The sequence below is a fragment of the Pleurodeles waltl genome, chromosome 6 (genome assembly GCF_031143425.1).
Source record: "Pleurodeles waltl isolate 20211129_DDA chromosome 6, aPleWal1.hap1.20221129, whole genome shotgun sequence".
NCBI classification, from domain to species: Eukaryota; Metazoa; Chordata; class Amphibia; order Caudata; family Salamandridae; genus Pleurodeles; species Pleurodeles waltl.
This window is the reverse complement of record NC_090445.1, coordinates 1,184,283,790-1,184,301,616: the sequence shown is the minus strand read 5'-3', so window position 1 is coordinate 1,184,301,616 and position 17,827 is coordinate 1,184,283,790. Positions and strand designations below refer to the sequence as shown.

General features: G+C 49.9%; 1 protein-coding gene across 3 annotated transcripts in view; it reads left to right on the top strand.

Moving 5' to 3' along the window:
- LOC138300727 (polyunsaturated fatty acid 5-lipoxygenase-like) overlaps positions 1 to 17,827 on the top strand; it is a 1,327,404-nt gene that overhangs the window by 963,603 nt on the left and 345,974 nt on the right. The gene's annotated exons all lie outside the window — the stretch shown is intronic.

Below are 17,827 nucleotides of genomic sequence, written 5' to 3'. Positions count from 1 at the left end.
CAATACCCTGGGTACCTAGGTACCACATACAAGGGAATTATAAGAGTGTTCCAGTGTGCCAATGAGAATTGGTAAAATTAGTCACTAGCCTGCAGTGACAATTTTAAAAGCAGAGAGACCATAAACACTGAGGTTCTGGTTAGCAGAGCCTCAGTGATACAGTTAGGCACCACACAGGGAACACATACAGGGCATACTTAATGAGCACTGGGGTCCAGACTAGCAGGATCCCAGTGACACATAGGCAAAAACAAACATACATACAGTAAAAATGGGGGTAACATGCCAGGCAAGATCGTACTTTCCTACACATATTCACTATGCCAGGCCCAAAGTAGGAGCAGGACTGGTCTTTGAAGGGGTCAGGTTTACTAATCACATTCTGATGTAAGCAGATGGGAAAGTGTTGGGCTTTAAAAGGTCAGATTTACTACTACCACTCCAACACAAGCAACAGTAAGGAACGTGTTATACTTTAGAGATGTCTGATTTACTATTCCCATGTCACTTGAGCATAGGGAAAGTGTTGGACTTAGAAAGGGTCAGAGTTACTATTCTCACTCCAACCTGAGCAAAGTGCAGGACTTTGATATGGTCGAGCTTACTATTCCCATTCCAAGGCAAGCAACTGTTGGGAAAGTATTGGACTTTGGAGGGGTCAGATTTACTATTCCAGCTCCACTGTAAGCAACATCACCACTCTAACCAAACAATAGTAGGGAAGTGATGGGCTTTGGAGGAGTCTGATTTACTATTCCCACTCCAACCTAAACAATAGTAGGGAGAGTGTTGGATTTTAAAGGGGCCAGAAATACTATTCCCACTCCAGCATAAGCAAAAGTAGGCAAAATGTTGGATTTTAGAAAGCTCAGATTTACTTCTCTGTCTCCCAAATTAAACAACAATAAATATATTTAAAATAAAGAAATATAAAATATGTTTCCACAAATATATTAATCAATAAGGGCCTCATTAACAAAGCCCTATTGGCATACTGCACCACCGGAGTGCCATTTGTTTTTCGCTCCAGTGGTGCAGTGTGCCATTCCATATTTACAGGACCACACAAACTCACCTTGCATGACTTTTCATGGCCTTGTAAATATTGGCCCCTTTCATGCATAACACTGCGTTAAAGGGGCATTCTGTGGGTGCTGCTGAGGGTGTTCCCACTCAACACCTATGGAATGCTAAGGAATCTGACGGATTTCCAGATTTCCCAGGCATAGAAGTGATGCCATAGGGAGAAATATCTTTATTTCTCCCCTTTTCTTCCTTTTTCTATGTGTGCTGCATTCTGCCTTCCTCCACAAAAACAATCTTTCTCACAACGCAGGCATCCTTGTGCCATGGTGTCAGGGTGCCTGTGTTGGCTCTAGGTAGCAATTTGTGCACCAGCACAGAAGGAAAGGACAGAAATGCGAGTACTGTGTAGATACAGAGCATTTCTTCCTTTTCCTTTTGGTGCATGGCGGTGCAGCAAGACACTTGCTGCAGTGGCCTGCGCCATGAGGGTGGTAAATGAGGCGCTATGTTTTTAACACTGTATACTTTATTACAGAGTAAGCAGTAGACACTCTGTAGTTATGGTCACCAGAGATAGGATTTTTTTTATTTCTGTCCCTTAAAAACTTTGGACAAATGCCCATGAAACTGTGCTGACCTGCTGCCCCTGTTTCATTCATGGAGTCCTGACATTTTTTGCAGCATTTCATCAAGGGTGGTGCAAACAAATAAATTAATGGGAGTTCCAAAACGGGCATAAAATCCAAATCATTTTACATAGACTTTTGTATTTTGCATATTGCACAAACCGTCAGTCAGCTTTTGAAAAACTTTGGAAGATTAAGCATTATGGTGCGCCGATGATTCTTAGGTTAGTGCATGTATGTAGGGTTAGTATGTCATAAGTTTTAAGTGTTTTTTTATTTAGCTATATCTGTGCCTGCAGTCGTACTGTGGTACTCCCGAGGTATATACCGATGACAAGTTATTAGCTGAATGGCTAATGACTGCCATTAAAAAAGTGAAAGGCAGCCATCTTGTTTTAAGCTCGACTTTCCCCTTTGTTTTGCCTTACGCCATTCAATGTAGGTAAGGATTAGGTTTGGTATTTTTCCCATACCTATTACCACTTTAGTAAAATGGTAATAGGTATGGGAAAAATATTTATAATTTTATATATATTTAAAAAAATCAGGAGTATCTCAAGAGTAAAGAAGTACTGTGAATCTTGAAAAATATTTTTAAAAACTGGAAATACACTGTAAGACATTGGCCCTCATCATAACATTGGAGGTAAATGCTGCCTACCGCCACGCTGACGGATGCCAACATACCGCCACGGTGGCGGATATCCATTCACCATATTATAACACACACACACACCAATCCGACAGAATACAGCCACATACACAAATCCGCCAGGCCAAAGGTCAGTGCTAAACTGGCAGTCCCAAAACCCATACCATTACACCAACAAAACAACAACCATCACATTATGACCCACAAATAACCATGGGGGACATTCAACAGCTGTAAACTATTGGCGGTACATTCTGCTGCGCTCAGAATGGACACTCATATACAAAACAATACTACACTGGCCAATACGAAAAACACACACTTTACCCTCATACACACACCACACCCACACCACTATAAAGCACCCCTCCACATTACCCACAACCCTTTACCAACAACAATTACTGCCAGGAGATTGGCACGAGCAGCACAGAGACAACTAGACACACAGACCACTCACACCCATACATCTCTCACGCACTCCACATCATACACCCCACCACATTACTCAACACACTCTCACCAACACACATCACACAACACCCATGATACCACAAAGGCATCCCTGTTTCAACAAAGAGCAGTTAAGGGTCATGGTGGAGGAAATTGTCAGGGTAGAGCCACAGCTATTTGGAGCACAGGTACAGCAGATATCCATTGCAAGGAAGATGGAGCTATGGCGGATAATCGTGGACAGGGTCAACGCTGTGGGAAACACCCAAGAACAAGGGACGACATCAGGAAGAGGTGGAACGACCTACAGGGGAAGGAACGTTCCACAGCAGCAAGGCACCAGCTCGCCATACAGAGGACTGGTGGTGGACCCCCACCTCCTCCCTCACAGCTCACAGCATGGGAGGAGCAGGTACTGGTAGTACTGCATCCTGAGGGACTCACTGGAGTTGCCGGAGGACTGGACACCGGTAAGTCAACATTTAACACTAATCACCCCCCATACCTGCTTGCCATCACACCCCCTCAACCTCATTCCCATCACACCACTCCATCCCACACACTGCACCTACATATTTGACTAACCACAATGCCAGTCCCTGCATGCTATACAAATGTATTACCACCCCTCCCAGCCCTTCATGGACACCCATCACTAAAGCATGCACAGCACAGGGAAACTATCATTCTCACAATACATCACCATACACAAGCAAAAGGTGGCAGGGCAACACCAACGATAGAGGTGAAGCCAGGGATGTACAATATGTCTCACACATGAAGCATAATCCACCATTTACATCCTCCATGCCCCAGCCAATGTCAGTGGAGAGGAGGTGCCACAACTATCCAGTCCTCCAACAGAAGATGCCCCCAGTGATGACAGTAACTATGGACTTCAGGATCTGGATGACCTACCTGGCCCATCAGAGACCACTGGACAGCTGGTTACCCAAGCCCACTCAAAGACCATCACAGAACCTTCCCCATCAGGATCCAACACCACAGCACCAACCCAGCGTACCCACACCTCTGTCCCCAGGACACACCAATCAGCAGTGTGCCCACCTGTACAGAAACCCCAGACCACACCTCATACCCAAGACAATCAGAGATCTGGGGTCAGTGGCAGTGGGCACACTGTTCAGGGGACAGAGGCACAGGCTAACAGGGACACTGTCCACCTTGAACTGCCTTTGCTCCCCTTCCTATGGTCACTTGGACACTGCACCTGTGCTGCAAACAGACTGGAACAATACCCTGGACTTTCCTCCATCATCACCCCATTCCATTGCACTTTCCTCTCAATTTATTGGCAGTACAATAAACACCCTTGAACACAACTCAAATACTTGTGTGTCATGTTTTTAAACAGTGTATTAATGGAAACAGTTACATCCGTTGCAAATGAACTGTACCGTGTGAGAACATAGAAATAATGACCTGTAGCAGGCTGTAGTCAGCACATCAGTACACAGCTGTAATTGCAACAACATCTGTAAAATGATAATCCATAGGTGACAGTAAGTAGAGGTAAAAAGTGGGTATTGCCATCATGCCACAGCCACACAGAATACACCAATAGTCATAGAAATGTGAAGTTGCACTGACTCACCTGTGTGTCATTGGAAGTACTGACGGATAACTGTGGTTCTGTTGTCCTCATCCTCATCTTTAGCCTCTTTATCATTACTGTTATCAGGGTCTACTGCAGCCACCGGGTTATCTCCAGTCTCCTCTTCCTGCAGAAAAGGTACATGGCGTCTGAGGGCCAGGTTGTGCAACATGCAGCATGCCACTACTATCTGGCAGACCTTCTCGGGTGAGTAGCACAAGGATCCACCTGTAAGATGGAGGCACCTGAACCTGGCCTTCAGGAGCCAGAAGGTTCTCTCGATGATCCTTCTGGTTCACCCATGTGCCTTATTATAGCGTTCTTCAGCCCTTGTCCTGGCATTCCTCACAGGGGTCAGGAGCCACAATAGGTTTGGGTAGCCAGAGTCACCTGCAGCTACTGAGAGTCAACATTTAGCCACACACTATCCTATGAGATTAACACCAGAGGCATATACTAACATACACTGGGTGGGGACCAAGGCTCACCTATTAGCCACACCCTGTGCCTCTGTGGTTGGGACATCATATTTGGGATGCCGCATTTCCTCAGGACAAAGGCATCATGCACCGACCCAGGATACTTGACATGGGAGATGTACTAGTCCGCCAGGCACACCATCTGCACATTCATGGAGTGGAAACTCTTGTTTCCTTTAAACATGTTCATTCAGGCGGGGGGGGGACAATTGCAATATGTGTTCCGTCAGTCACCCCAATAATATTGGGGATATGTCCCGTTGCATAGAATCCGGACTTCACAGTGGCCAAATCTTCCACCTGGGGGAAAGCTATGTAGCTGCGCATGTGTTTTACCAGAGCAGACAACACTCATGCCAGCACGATTGAGAACATTGGCTGTGACATTCCTGCTGCCAAGCCCACTGTCACTTGGAAGGAACCTGTCGCCAGGAAATGGAACACTGATAGCACTTGCACACGAGGGGGGATCTCAGTGCGGATGATGGATAGATGAGATCAGGTCAGACTCCAACTGGGCACACAGCTCTGTGATTGTGGCCCTGTCCAGTCTATAGGTGAGTATAATGTGCCTATCCTCCAGTGTACCTAAGTCCACCAGGGGTCTGTACACAGGGGTATGTCTCCACCTCCTGTTCATCAGCAGCGGTAGGTATCTAAGGGACACAAGAGTGAGTAGGCTGTCACAATTTGAACAACTAAACCACAACATCAGTCCACATGGTGCACTTATGTTTTGGTATAGTGTGAATGTCAAAATATCTGCCTATTTAACCTGTGATGCAGTAATTGTCCATAGGCCTGTCCCCCCCCCCCCCCCCCCCCAGAAATCGCCACCGCCTGTCCTGTATGGAGGGACAGGTGGAAGTGAGGTAGTTCCGCCGACATTGGGTGTCGTGGCGGTGGGCGGTCTTGCACCGCCGTGCAATTCCTCATTGGATAATATTGGGCCCTACAGAGTACAGTGGCCAATGGGGATGTACACCTGCGGTGATGGTGTACACCGCCACGGATGTGACCGCCATTTTATATCTGATTCCTCACTTGTTTTCTGACCATCAACAGGAGAAGACCTACACTGCGTATGCTGCTGTGACCTGTGTCTGGGATCTACCATGGCCCGTATGACTGGGGAAAGGCCCCAGCCTTCACTTCAGATGAGTTGGAACGACTGGTGGATGGGGTTCTACCCCAGTACAGACAGCTGTATGGGCCTCCGGACTAACAGGTGAGTACACTTTGGCCACAATGCATGTGGCATGGATTCATGGATATGTGTATGAAGGCATCGTGTAAGGGTGGGTGGGGGTGGGTGTATTGTCTGTTGGTGGTGTACATGTTGTGAGCTGGCCTATGTGTGTGCCAATGGTGATGCAATCGGGTATGATGGGCCATGTGTGTGACAGGCTGGACTGCTTGTTTAATGGAGTTCTTGTGTCTGTATTATCTCTGCAGGTCAGCGGCCATCTGTAGGAGGCTGGCCTGGCTTATAGTGGGTACCTTGTGGTACTTACACCTTGTGCCAGGTCCAGTTATCCCTTATTAGTAGAATAGAGGTGTTTCTAGCAGCTTTGGCTGATAGAGGAAGCTATGGCAAAGCAGCTTAGGCTGAACTAGGAGACATGCAAAGCTCCTACTATACCCCTTATATCATATAGCACAATATCATAAAAAAACACAATACTCAGAGTTACTAAAAATAAAGGTACTTTACTTTAGTGACAATATGCCAGAAGTATCTCAGAGGATACCCTCACTTAGGAGGTAAGTAATATACACACATAATATGTACACAAACCTAAAACAGGTAAGTAACAGTAAGAAAAGTAGTGCAAACAATGTAGAATCACAATAGGATGCAATAGGTAGACATAGGTTTAGGGGCAACACAAACCATATACTCCAAAAGTGGAATGCAAATCACGAATGGACCCCAGACCTATGGGAGGTTGTAGAAGGTCGCTGGGGCAGTAAGAAAACAGTAAGGGTGTCCAAGATACCCCACCCCAAAACCCTGAAAGGTAGGAGTAAAATTACCCTACTACCCCAGAAAGATAGAATAGTCATGATAGGGGATTCTGTAAGAACCATAAGCACCAGCAAAACACTGAAGATGGATTCCTGGACCTGAGGACCTGTAAAGGAAGGGGACCAAGTCCAAGAGTCACGAAAGTGTCCAAGGGGGGCAGGAGCCCACTAAACCCTGGATGAAGGTCCAAAAGGGCTGCCTCTGGGTGGAAGAAGCTGAGGATTCTGCAACAACGAAAAGGGCTAGGAACTTTTCCTTTGGACAGAAGATGTCCCACGGCGTGCTGGAGGTTGCAGAAGTATTTCCAGGCAGAAATAGGCAAACAAGCCTTGCTAGCTGCAAGAGTCGCAGTTGAGGATTTTTGGGTGCTGCTGAGGACCAGGAAGGGCCAGGATGTTGCAACTTGGAAGAGGAGACAGAGGGGGCGCTCAGCAACTCAGAGAGCCCCTGCAGAAGCAGGCAGCACCCGCAGAAGTACCAGAACAGGCACTTAGAAGATCTGAGGACAGCATTCAACTCAGATTCACAAAGGAGGGTCCAACGACGTCGGATTTCAACTCAGTAAGTTCACGAATGCAGGACAGAGTGCTTGGGTCCCAGGCTAGGCTGTGCACAAAGGAAGTCCTGGAAAAGTGCACAGAAGCTGGAGCAGCTGCAAATCATGCAGTACACAGGTTTGCTGTCTGGCGTGGGGAGGCAAGGAGTTACCTCCACCAAATTTGGACTGAAGGGCCACTGGACTGTGAGAGACACTTGGACCCAGCTCCTGTGTTCCAGGGACCACGCTCAGCAGGATGAAAGGGTACCCAGAGGACAGGTGATGCAGAAGTTTGGTGCCTGCACTGGCAGGGAGAAGATTCAGTCGACCCACAGGAGATTTCTTCTTGGCTTCCAGTGCAGGGTTAAGGCAGACAGTCCTCAGAGCATGCACAACCAGGAAACAGTCGAGAAAGCCGGTAGGATGAGGTGCTACAATGTTGCTAGTAGTCATCTTGCTACTTTGTTGCGGTTTTGATGGCGTCCTGGAGTAGTCAGCGGTCAATCCTTGGCAGAAGTCGAACAGGGATGTGCAGAAGAACTCTGGTGAGCTCTTGCATTTGTTATCTGAGGAATAGCCCAGAGGAGAGACCCTAAATAGCCAAAAAAGGAGGTTTGGCTACTGAGAAAGGAGGCTTGGCTACTGAAAGAGGTACGCACCTATCAGGAGGGGTCTCTGACGTCACCTCCTGGCTCTGGCCACTCAGAGCTGTTCATTGTGCCCCAACACCTCTTAATCCAAGATGGCAGAGGTCTGGGACACACTGGAGGAGCTCTGGGCACCTCCCCTGGGAGGTGCTGGTCAGGGGAGTGGTCACTCCCCTTTCCCTTGTCCAGTTTCACACCAGAGCAGGGCTGGGGGATCCCTGAACCGTTGTAGACTGGCTTATGCAGAGATGGGAACCATCTGTGCCCATCAAAGCATTTCCAGAGGCTGGGGGAGGCTACTCCTCCCCAGCCCTTCACACCTATTTCCAAAGGGGGAGGGTGTACCACCCTCTCTCAGAGGAAATCCTTTGTTCTGCCTTCCTGGGACCAGGCTGCCCAGGCCTCACTGGGGAAGAATCCTGTCTGAGGAGTTGGCAGCAGCTGCAGTGGAGACCCCAGAAAGGCAGTTTGGCAGTACCCGGGTTCTGTGCTAGAGATCCGGGAGGTATGAAATTGTCACCCCAATACCAGAATGGTATTGGGGTGACAATTCCATGATCCTAGACATGTTACATGGCCATGGGCAGAGTTACCATTGTTACGCTACATATAGGTAGTGACCAATATGTAGTGCACGCGTGTAATGGTGTCCCCGCACTCACAAAGTCCGGGGATTTTGCCCTGAACAATGTGGGTGGCACCTTGGCTAGTGCCAGGGTGCCCACACACTAAGTAACTTGGCACCTAACCTTCACCAAGTGAGGGTTAGACATATAGGTGACTTATATGTTACTTATGTGCAGTGAAAATGGCTGTGAAATAACGTGGACGTTATTTCACTCAGGCTGCAGTAGCAGTCCTGTGTAAGAATTGTCTGAGCTCCCTATGGGTGGCAAAAGAAATGCTGCAGCCCATAGGGATCTCCTGGAACCCCAATACCCTGGGTACCTAGGTACCATATACAAGGGAATTATAAGGGTGTTCCAGTGTGCCAATGAGAATTGGTAAAATTAGTCACTAGCCTGCAGTGAGAATTTTAAAGCAAAGAGAGAGCATAAACACTGAGGTTCTGGTTATAGTGATACAGTTAGGCACCACACAGGGAACACATATAGGCCACAAACGTATGAGCACTGGGGTCCTGGCTAGCAGGATCCCAGTGACACATATCAAACATACTGACAACATAGGGTTTTCACTATGAGCACTGGGCTCTGGCTAGCAGGATCCCAGTGAGACAGTAAAAACACCCTGACATATACTCACAAACAGGCCAAAAGTGGGGGTAACAAGGCTAGACAGAGGCTACCTTCCTACACCATCAAAAGAATGGATTATGGCGTGCCATCGCCTAGGACATGCAGACCCTGGGAGTCTATGGCAGACGGAGCACCCACTGCCGGAAACAGTGGGAGGACCTGAGACGCTGGGCACCGAAGACCGTGGAGGCCCAGCTGGGGATGGCCTCCCAACGAGGAAGGGGTGCCTGTTGGACCGATGGCCCACATACTGGCGTGGCCGATCCTGGGCTGGATGGGTGCTTGAGGGAACCACAGCAGCCACAAGGGGGTGAGTACAGTGGGTTTTATTACATATTTTGTCTGGTGGGTTGGTATCCGGGTGGTGGATGTGTGTTAGTGGGGGCCCCTAAGGTCAGGCCAGACATTGCAGCATTGGTCAACTGAAGGGTAATGTTTGCATGGCAAATACAGGTAACCTAGCTTGTTAGTAGTCCATTTCAGGCAGGGCATCGTGGGTCTCAGGTGGGCTGCAGTTGGCGGTGTGTGGTCCTCATCTTGCCTTAGTGACTAGCCATTCACTGGTAGTGCAATGCATAATGCTTAAACCTGCTCCCTGTGTGTGACGGTGATGTGCATGCCAATGGTTGTGTTGGTGCAGTGATTGACCAAGTGTATCCTTCGTCTCCCCCCTTTATTGTTTTATCATCCTGTCCTTGTGTCCATTAGCATCATCTGGCGTAGGAGCAGGGGCACCGGTGACAAAGGGAGATGCATCCCACAGGACCCTGGAGGCAGAGTCCACAGACGCCGAGGGAACCAGTGGGACGGAGGGCGAGGGGAGCATCATGGCAGCGACTGGAGAAGACAATACAGATTCTGATACCTCTTCCGATGGGAGCTCCCTGGTGGTGGCGGACACCTCTTTGACCTCCCCAGCTGCAGGTACAGATGCCACCCCGTACCAGCACAGCCCTCCCAGTAGCCCCTCAGCGAGTTGCCCATGCCCACTCACCCGGAAGGGTGGGCATCACCTTCGCCCCAGGCACCTAGAGGCCCTGCCCCAGTGAGCCCTGCTGTGAGTGAGGAGGTTATTGACCTCCTGAGATCCATCTCTGTTGGGCAGTCAACCATTGTGAATGGCATCCCAGATGAAGCAATCAATGTATTCCTGGAGGGCATTCATGGTGGATTAGTGGCCCAACATAGATCATTTCAGGCTCTGGCATCCTCTCTGATGGCAGCCATTGTCCCTGTTTCTACTGCCCCCCCTCCAACTACCACTTCCTAGTCTCCTCAACCCTAACCCATCCCAGGCACACATACAGATGAGCATACACACAAGACAACACCCAAGGGTGGAATAGGCAAACACAAGCACCACACTTCATCCCACAAGCACTCACGCAAACACCACAGAGTTACAGACACTACTACATCCACTGCCTCCACTGTCTCCCCTCCTCCTCCTCCTCCACCACCTCCCTCCCAGTAACGTCGACACTCACACCTGCATGCACTAAATCAACATCCACTACTAGCATCACCACACCAAGCAGAACACACACCTCACTGGCAGACACCTCCAAAACAGCCATGCACGCGTCCCCTCTGTCCTCTCCCACCCTGTCTGTCCCTCCTCCTAAAGGACACAAATGCAAGAACTCACACACCCAACAGCCATCCACCTCACATCAGCATACTGCCCATGCACCTGCACCAAAGTCCAGCAGGCATACACCTCCAACAACCACTCCCTCAACCTCCACTCCCATTACTCCTCCCACCCAACCGTCCCTAAAAAGCTTTTCCTTTCCCAATCTGACCTCTTCCCTACCCCTCCCCCCGTCCTGCCCATATGGGCAGGGTACCAAGGACACAGCCCAGCACCTCAGCCAAACATTCCACGGGCACAGTGGTAGCACCACCTACTCGTGGTGGTAAGGATACCACACCTCCATCGAAGAAGGGGAAGGAGCCAGCACCACCAGGAAAGAAGGGGAAGGGGCCCGAACCACCTGGAAATAAGGGGAAGGAGCCAGCACTATCAGGAAAGAAGGAGAAGGAGACTGCACCTCCAGGCAGAGAGGAGAAGAGCCCATCCACCCCTGCCAGGAAGGGTAAGGGATCCGCGCCCCATGTACTGGAGGAGACGAAGCACTCTACACCAGCGGAGGCTGTCAAGCTGACACCTCCACCACCACCAGCTGTCAGGGGGCCCCCATCGTCAGCTGAGGAAGTGCAGCCATCAGAAAGTGCAGAGGCTGCCAAGGAGGTTCCTCCATCCACCACCACACTGCAGCCAACAGACAGTGCAGAGGCTGCCCAATAGGCTCCTCCATCCACCACCACAGTGCAGCCATCAGACAGTGCAGAGGCTGCTCAGGAGGTTCCTCCACCCACCACCACAGTGCAGCCATCAGGGAGTACAGAGACTGCCCAGGAGGCTCCTCCATCCACCACCACACTGCAGGTGTCACCGCCAGCAGGCGCCATGTGGGCCACACTCCAGGGGCTGATGTGCAAGTGCCCCCTCCAGAACCAGTTGGAAAGTCACCCACTTGATAGACTGTGGCCTTGCACTGCCCAGGACAGAGCAATGGGAATGTTGCCCCCTCCAGGACCAGTAGGGAAGTCCTCCACCTGAGAGACTGTGGCCTTGCACTCCCCAGGACAGAGCAATGGGCATGTTGCCCCATTTAGAACCAGTGGGGAAGTCACCCACCAGAGAGACTGTGGCCTTGCACTCCCCAGGACAGAGCAATGGGCATGTTGCCCCCTCCAGAACCAGTGGGGAAGTCACCCACCTGAGAGACTGTGGCCTTGCACTCCCCAGGATAGAGCAATGGGCATGGAGCCCCCTCCAGAACCAGTAGGGAAGTCACCCACCTGAGAGACTGTGGCCTTGCACTTCCCAGGACGGAGCAATGGGCATGGAGCCCTCTCCAGAACCAGTGGGGAAGTTCCCGTATTCGGCTGAGGTGCCTCCCCAACCCCATCCCCCTGAGGTGCCTTCCCACTTGCAAAATTATGCCCCTGCAGCGTTCTCTCCGGATGTGTCAAGATACAGGTTGGGCCTTGGACTTTGCCCTGTGGCTTGTGTGCCCTTATGACTTTGGACTGGGCATTGGCACTTTATGAACATCTGTAAATATATTTGGTTTGTGTGGTGGGTTTTTCGATGCTAATACATTGTCAGTACTTCAACAATCTGGTCTGTGTTTTATTATGCTGTGTGTCCTGTGCCATTGGTTTACGTGTGCAGCTGGTTGTGTGTATGGTGTGTGTGTGTGTGGGGTGTGTGTCATGCGTGTGTGTGTCACTGTTGTATTCCTCCCTCCCTCCCTTGTGTGCTAGGTGGCTGTACTCTTCATCGGCGTTGGTGTTCCAGGTGGAGCATTACTCAGAAGATCATCAGGAAGGCTTGCATTTCTGGTTCCATGGCGGCGTAGTTCTTCCCTGTGTCTCCAATGGTGAGTCCTTTCACTTCTCAGCTCTGTTCCTGCCAGGCTTTTGTTGGCGTTGGTACCGCCCCGGAAAAGATGGAGGTTTGCAGTGTCTTAATATGGTGGTCGGTACTTTGTCTTCCGCCTGGCTGTTGTTGCTACCGCCAAGGTGAGTGTTGATTCCGCCCTGTCGGTTGGTGTGGTACATTGGCTGTCTATGGGAGTTATCACCACCATGGTCATAATTTGGCAGTGCTTACCACCAGCCTGTTGGTGGTTGTACCGCCACTTTATCACTCACCGCCAGGGTCGTAATGAGGGCCATTATGTTTTATTAATACAGTGTGCTAAAGTGTATTTTCAATTTTTTAAGATTTTTTTTTTTTAAATATGCACATAAAAGTTTATGGTGTAGCTTGGTAATTATTTAAAATTACTGTGCTACTTTAAAAAAAACTGACTCAACCATACAGTGATATACACATGTAAAAAAAAAATGTTAAACTTGGAAAACTTTTTTCGCAGCTAATCCATAGTTTTTGAAAGAAAAATATAGAACGTTATAACTATTCTGCTCTACCTATTACCACTTTACTAAAGTGGTAATAGTTAAGACGAAAATACCAAACCTAGTGGCAGATTTAAGGAAAGTGGTGCTGCACCAAGTGGGGCGCCACTTTCCTTGCGCCCTTTAGCACCCCCTACAGCCACCATGTGTGCACCGTATCTAAGATACGGCGCACCATGGTGCAGGGTAGGGGGGAATAGTGTCAAAATTTATGACGCTATTGATGTACTGTTCAGGCTTAGAGCCAAACCTTTGGCACTAATCCTGAATGACCCATTGTAAGCAATGGAAGCCCCCTTTTAACGCCTGCTCTGCTGAGCAGGCGTCAAAAGTGCCAAAAAAAGTTTGCCCCCCCCCTAACAGGGGAACGCCCCCTTTCCATACATTATGCCAGGCGCAGGCATAATGTAAGGCATAGGGTTACAAAGTGGCGCAATGCATGTATTGCACCACTTGGTAAATATAGTGCAGGAAAAGACCACCCTAGCATCAACAAATTGATGCTAATGCAGTGCTACAATGGCGCTAGGCCCTCTTAAATCAGGGCTGTAATGTTTACCTACATCACAAGGTTACATTCACAACATGGGGAAAGTGTACCTAAAAACCTGTCTGCCTTTAACTTTTGTATACCCAATGAGCACCTAATCAGCTAGTGACTTGTCATAACTATGTACCGGGGGACTACCTCGAAATACTCCCACATTTTACAAAAATACTGTGATAATAAATATTACTAATTTTCAATACATTAAAACTTATAAAATAATTACATAACGTATCTGCACTACACAAAATAAACATGTGCACACCATAATATGTAGTCCTACCAAATGTAAACAAAATACAGCTCCCGCTTTTCGTGCAACACAAATTTTAAAACTCTATATATCAAAAGTATTTGATTTAAGCATGTTTTGTGCCACCCCTGTTTTCGTTTCAGCCCCTTCCGTTACAGTGGTGATTAATAGGTAATGTTGTGTGGCGAGTAAGGTGATATGACTGTGTACGGAGGTGTGCCAGTTATCTGAATTTTAAGGTGGGGTGTAAGTATAAATGTGGGTGGTACGTGATTTTTGTTACTTTGAAAGTTGTGCTTAAATGATAAAGATATAACTGTAACTATAGACTTTCTGATGTTTGTGCTCTTTAAGTTGGGTTTGTATTGTAGCAGAAAGAAGTTTTTCCTAATTATAACTCATCTTTAACTTTTTTTGTGAATATACATATAATTAAAAACGAATGAACCAATTTTGTTGACACAGTGTAACTAACCTTGTTCTTAGGCTTATTAGGCTTTACCCTTTTTGTTTGTGACACACAGACTACACTACTAAGAATGCTTTAATCATATTGTACCAGTACTTTATAGACTGCTTGTTGGAAGGTGGGTCATTAGTTGTGTGGCCTGCACAAGTAACGAGTCCGCACACGACCACCACTGGGAACCAAACACTCCATTGTAGCGCTTGACTCTCATAGGGTAGCGGTCCAGAGCAGTCCAGGGCTTACTCAAGGGAGGTGGTGTGGGCTAGTAATCCCCATTCACAAGCACACAAGCATGACTCTCAATAAATGATTGTCCAATCTGTGCTTTTTCTTTTGATAAAGTAAAAGTACATTTATTACTCACACATACTACTCAATACTATGCAACAATCTACAAATATACACAAAGTGATGGAACCACTCTGGGAAAACATTGTGTAATCTCTCATGTCTCCTCAAGGGAGAATATAATCCAACAACCCACATGGCAAAACAGCCCTGCGACATTTGAAAATTTGCCATTGGACAGTAAGGTGACATGAACACACTTACATTTGCAATTAAATACCTCTAACTTGCCAAAAGGTGGCTGTCCGTGTCATTATTCAAATTAACATAATCTGGGAACATATAGAACCATATTCAAGCAATTTAACCATTAGGATTACTTTTGGATTACTCCTAATTGACCATTGAATAACAGTCCAATACATTGAATAATATTAGCCTACCCCTCTGGTAGACACAGTCCCACAAACTGGAACAAAAGTTCACATAAGCTTGGGCTCTAACAACATGTAGAGCCATTGGGGATTATCATTCATTTGTTCCACCCTACCTAGGGTGGGGGACACCAACTGCGTGGCGGAAGGCTGCGCTGCTCCTGCAGCTCCCCCTGTCCATGGGCATGTATTTGGTGGTGGCCCCATCTCCCTAGGACCACCACACGCTGGTTTAGGGGACCAAACCGCGGCTCCTGCCCAGCAAAGCATCTGGGGTAGCTGCATAAGAGAGGAGCGGCTCTCCCGCTGCGCTGGGGAGAGCCACTGTGCAGGCAGAGCGGAGACTTTTCCAGGGGGGTGCCCGGTCCCACCCGGACACCCCCACACAAGGCAAGTGCTCCCTCATTGGAGGGCGGCCCAGGGAGCCCACCCCTGGCCGCCCCCGCCGGCTCCCCACACAGCCAGCACCTCCGTGTGCTGCCGCGGGAGCCGGCCTTCTCTGTGTTGTCTGCCCGCTCCAGCGGGCAGACATGTGCAGGCTGGCGGCTGGACGGGCCACTTGGGGGAGTGCAACGGCACTTCCCCCTGGCAGCTTCGGGCCCCAGGATGGGGTCCGGGGCCCCTCCTCGTCTCTACGGGGAACGTGACAGCGCTCCCCGAGGTCAGCATCTTCTGGGGTCCCCAGGATGGGGTCCGGGGCCCCTCCTGGGATTCTTCACGGGGGCGCGATGGCGCCCCCGACTTGACTTCTGCTGGGGGCCCCCCAGACCCACCTTCACGGGGAGTGTGACGGCGATCCCCAGGTTCTGCTTCGCCGCCGGCTCCGTCGCAGCTGGCGGCCCTCTGGCAGGGGTGCGCAACGGCGCCCCCCACTCCTTGGTCTTCACGGGGCATCCTCACATCTTCACGGGGAGCGCGACGGTGGTCCCTGGCTTTGCTTCGCCGCAGGGGGCCCCGAGATGGGGTCCAGGGTCCCTACCCACTGCAGCGGGGGTGCGCGACGGCGCCCCCCCATCATCTCACTATGGGGTAGGCTTCACGGGGCCCGAGATGGGGTCTGGGGCCCCTTCCTCATCCAGAGGAGGAGTGCGACGGCACTCCCCTTGCTCCTCTTCCTCCTGGGACAGCTTCCAGGCCCTGGACCATCCCCGGGGGCACAGTCTCGAGCAGCTGCGGAGCCCCACGTGCTTCATAGCTGCTTTTTCAAAGGTCAATGGTCGGCATCCTTTTTCCTGGGATATCTCGGGCCCCCAAGGGCCGATTTTCAGCATTCTTGTGTCGTTTCGCTCCTGGTGACAAGCCCTTGCCACCAGGAGCACTCTCCTTAGGCCTCCTGGCCTCGAAGGGTCCCAGATCATAGGGAGCCAGTCCCACTGACTCCCTGCCCCAACCTTTCCTCTGGGTTCCCTCCTTTCCTTCTGGGCAGCGTGCTCTCCTTGCACTAGCCCAGTCCTTCCCCCAACTAGTCCTCTGGGGGTGTAAGGGGGCCACCTTGCCTGGCCCTGGCATTCACCTCGCTGGCCTGGAATCCTTCAGGGGCAGAGTCCCTGCCCCAAGGGCAGTCATGAGGTTCTTCCTTCCAGTTATCCATGATGCCCGTCTGCAGTCCCAGTTTCCAGCAGTGAAGCACAGCCAAGAGAGAGAGCTCTCCCCTGTGCAGGACCTTTTAAGTGGGGGTGGAAGTGTCCAACAGGTCTGCACCTCTGGCCTATCCAGATGTGCCACATCACTTCCTTGCCCCGTCCCCTCCTTCTTGCACAGTCTTCTGGGATAGCTCAAAATGCCATCCTCCAGGAGTTAGTTGCCACATGTGCTCTGAAAGTCTCAGCCCCTCCTCACTGACATTCCTCGCAGGGCCTCTCCAGCCTGCTCCTGGTACGGAATGACAGCTGGCTGATTGATGCAAGGCCCTGCTCAAGCAACTGGACAGAGCAGTAATTGGCCCTAATCCTGAGCTGAGTCAGAGAAAGATGACATCCATGGATGACCCATAGGTTGTACAGCTATGCTCTTGTAACCTACTGCATCCTTCTTTTCTTACAGGTTACAGTGTACTTTGGTGTGACTCTGGTCTCGGTGGACCCCAGAGAACTGGAGTTGCACCCTAGGCCCTCCTTTCCCACTGACATTTAATGGAGTATCCCTACAATGAAAATACCTTAAGCACACTGACATTGGCATTGAACTGAGTGTCCCTACAGTGAAAAGACAGTAAGCACACTGACTGTCCCTCACATGTGTACACCCCTCTCATGAGACCTACTCCAGGTCACCACCCACTGCATAGTTCCTCCTGCACCAGGATTACCTAAGCGCAGTTCTTGGGCTGCGCACACCAGGAATACTCCTCCCATAGCCCTCACATGGGTGCACATCCATGCGCACACATGATCACATGTAACCTGCCCGGGGCCTCCTGCCCTTGCTGCGCCACAGCAGCCTTTCCTTAGCACGGCGGCACCAGCGGTAAACACGCGCAGTCCATTTTACCATGTGTTCACTGTGTGTGAGTCCCCTCA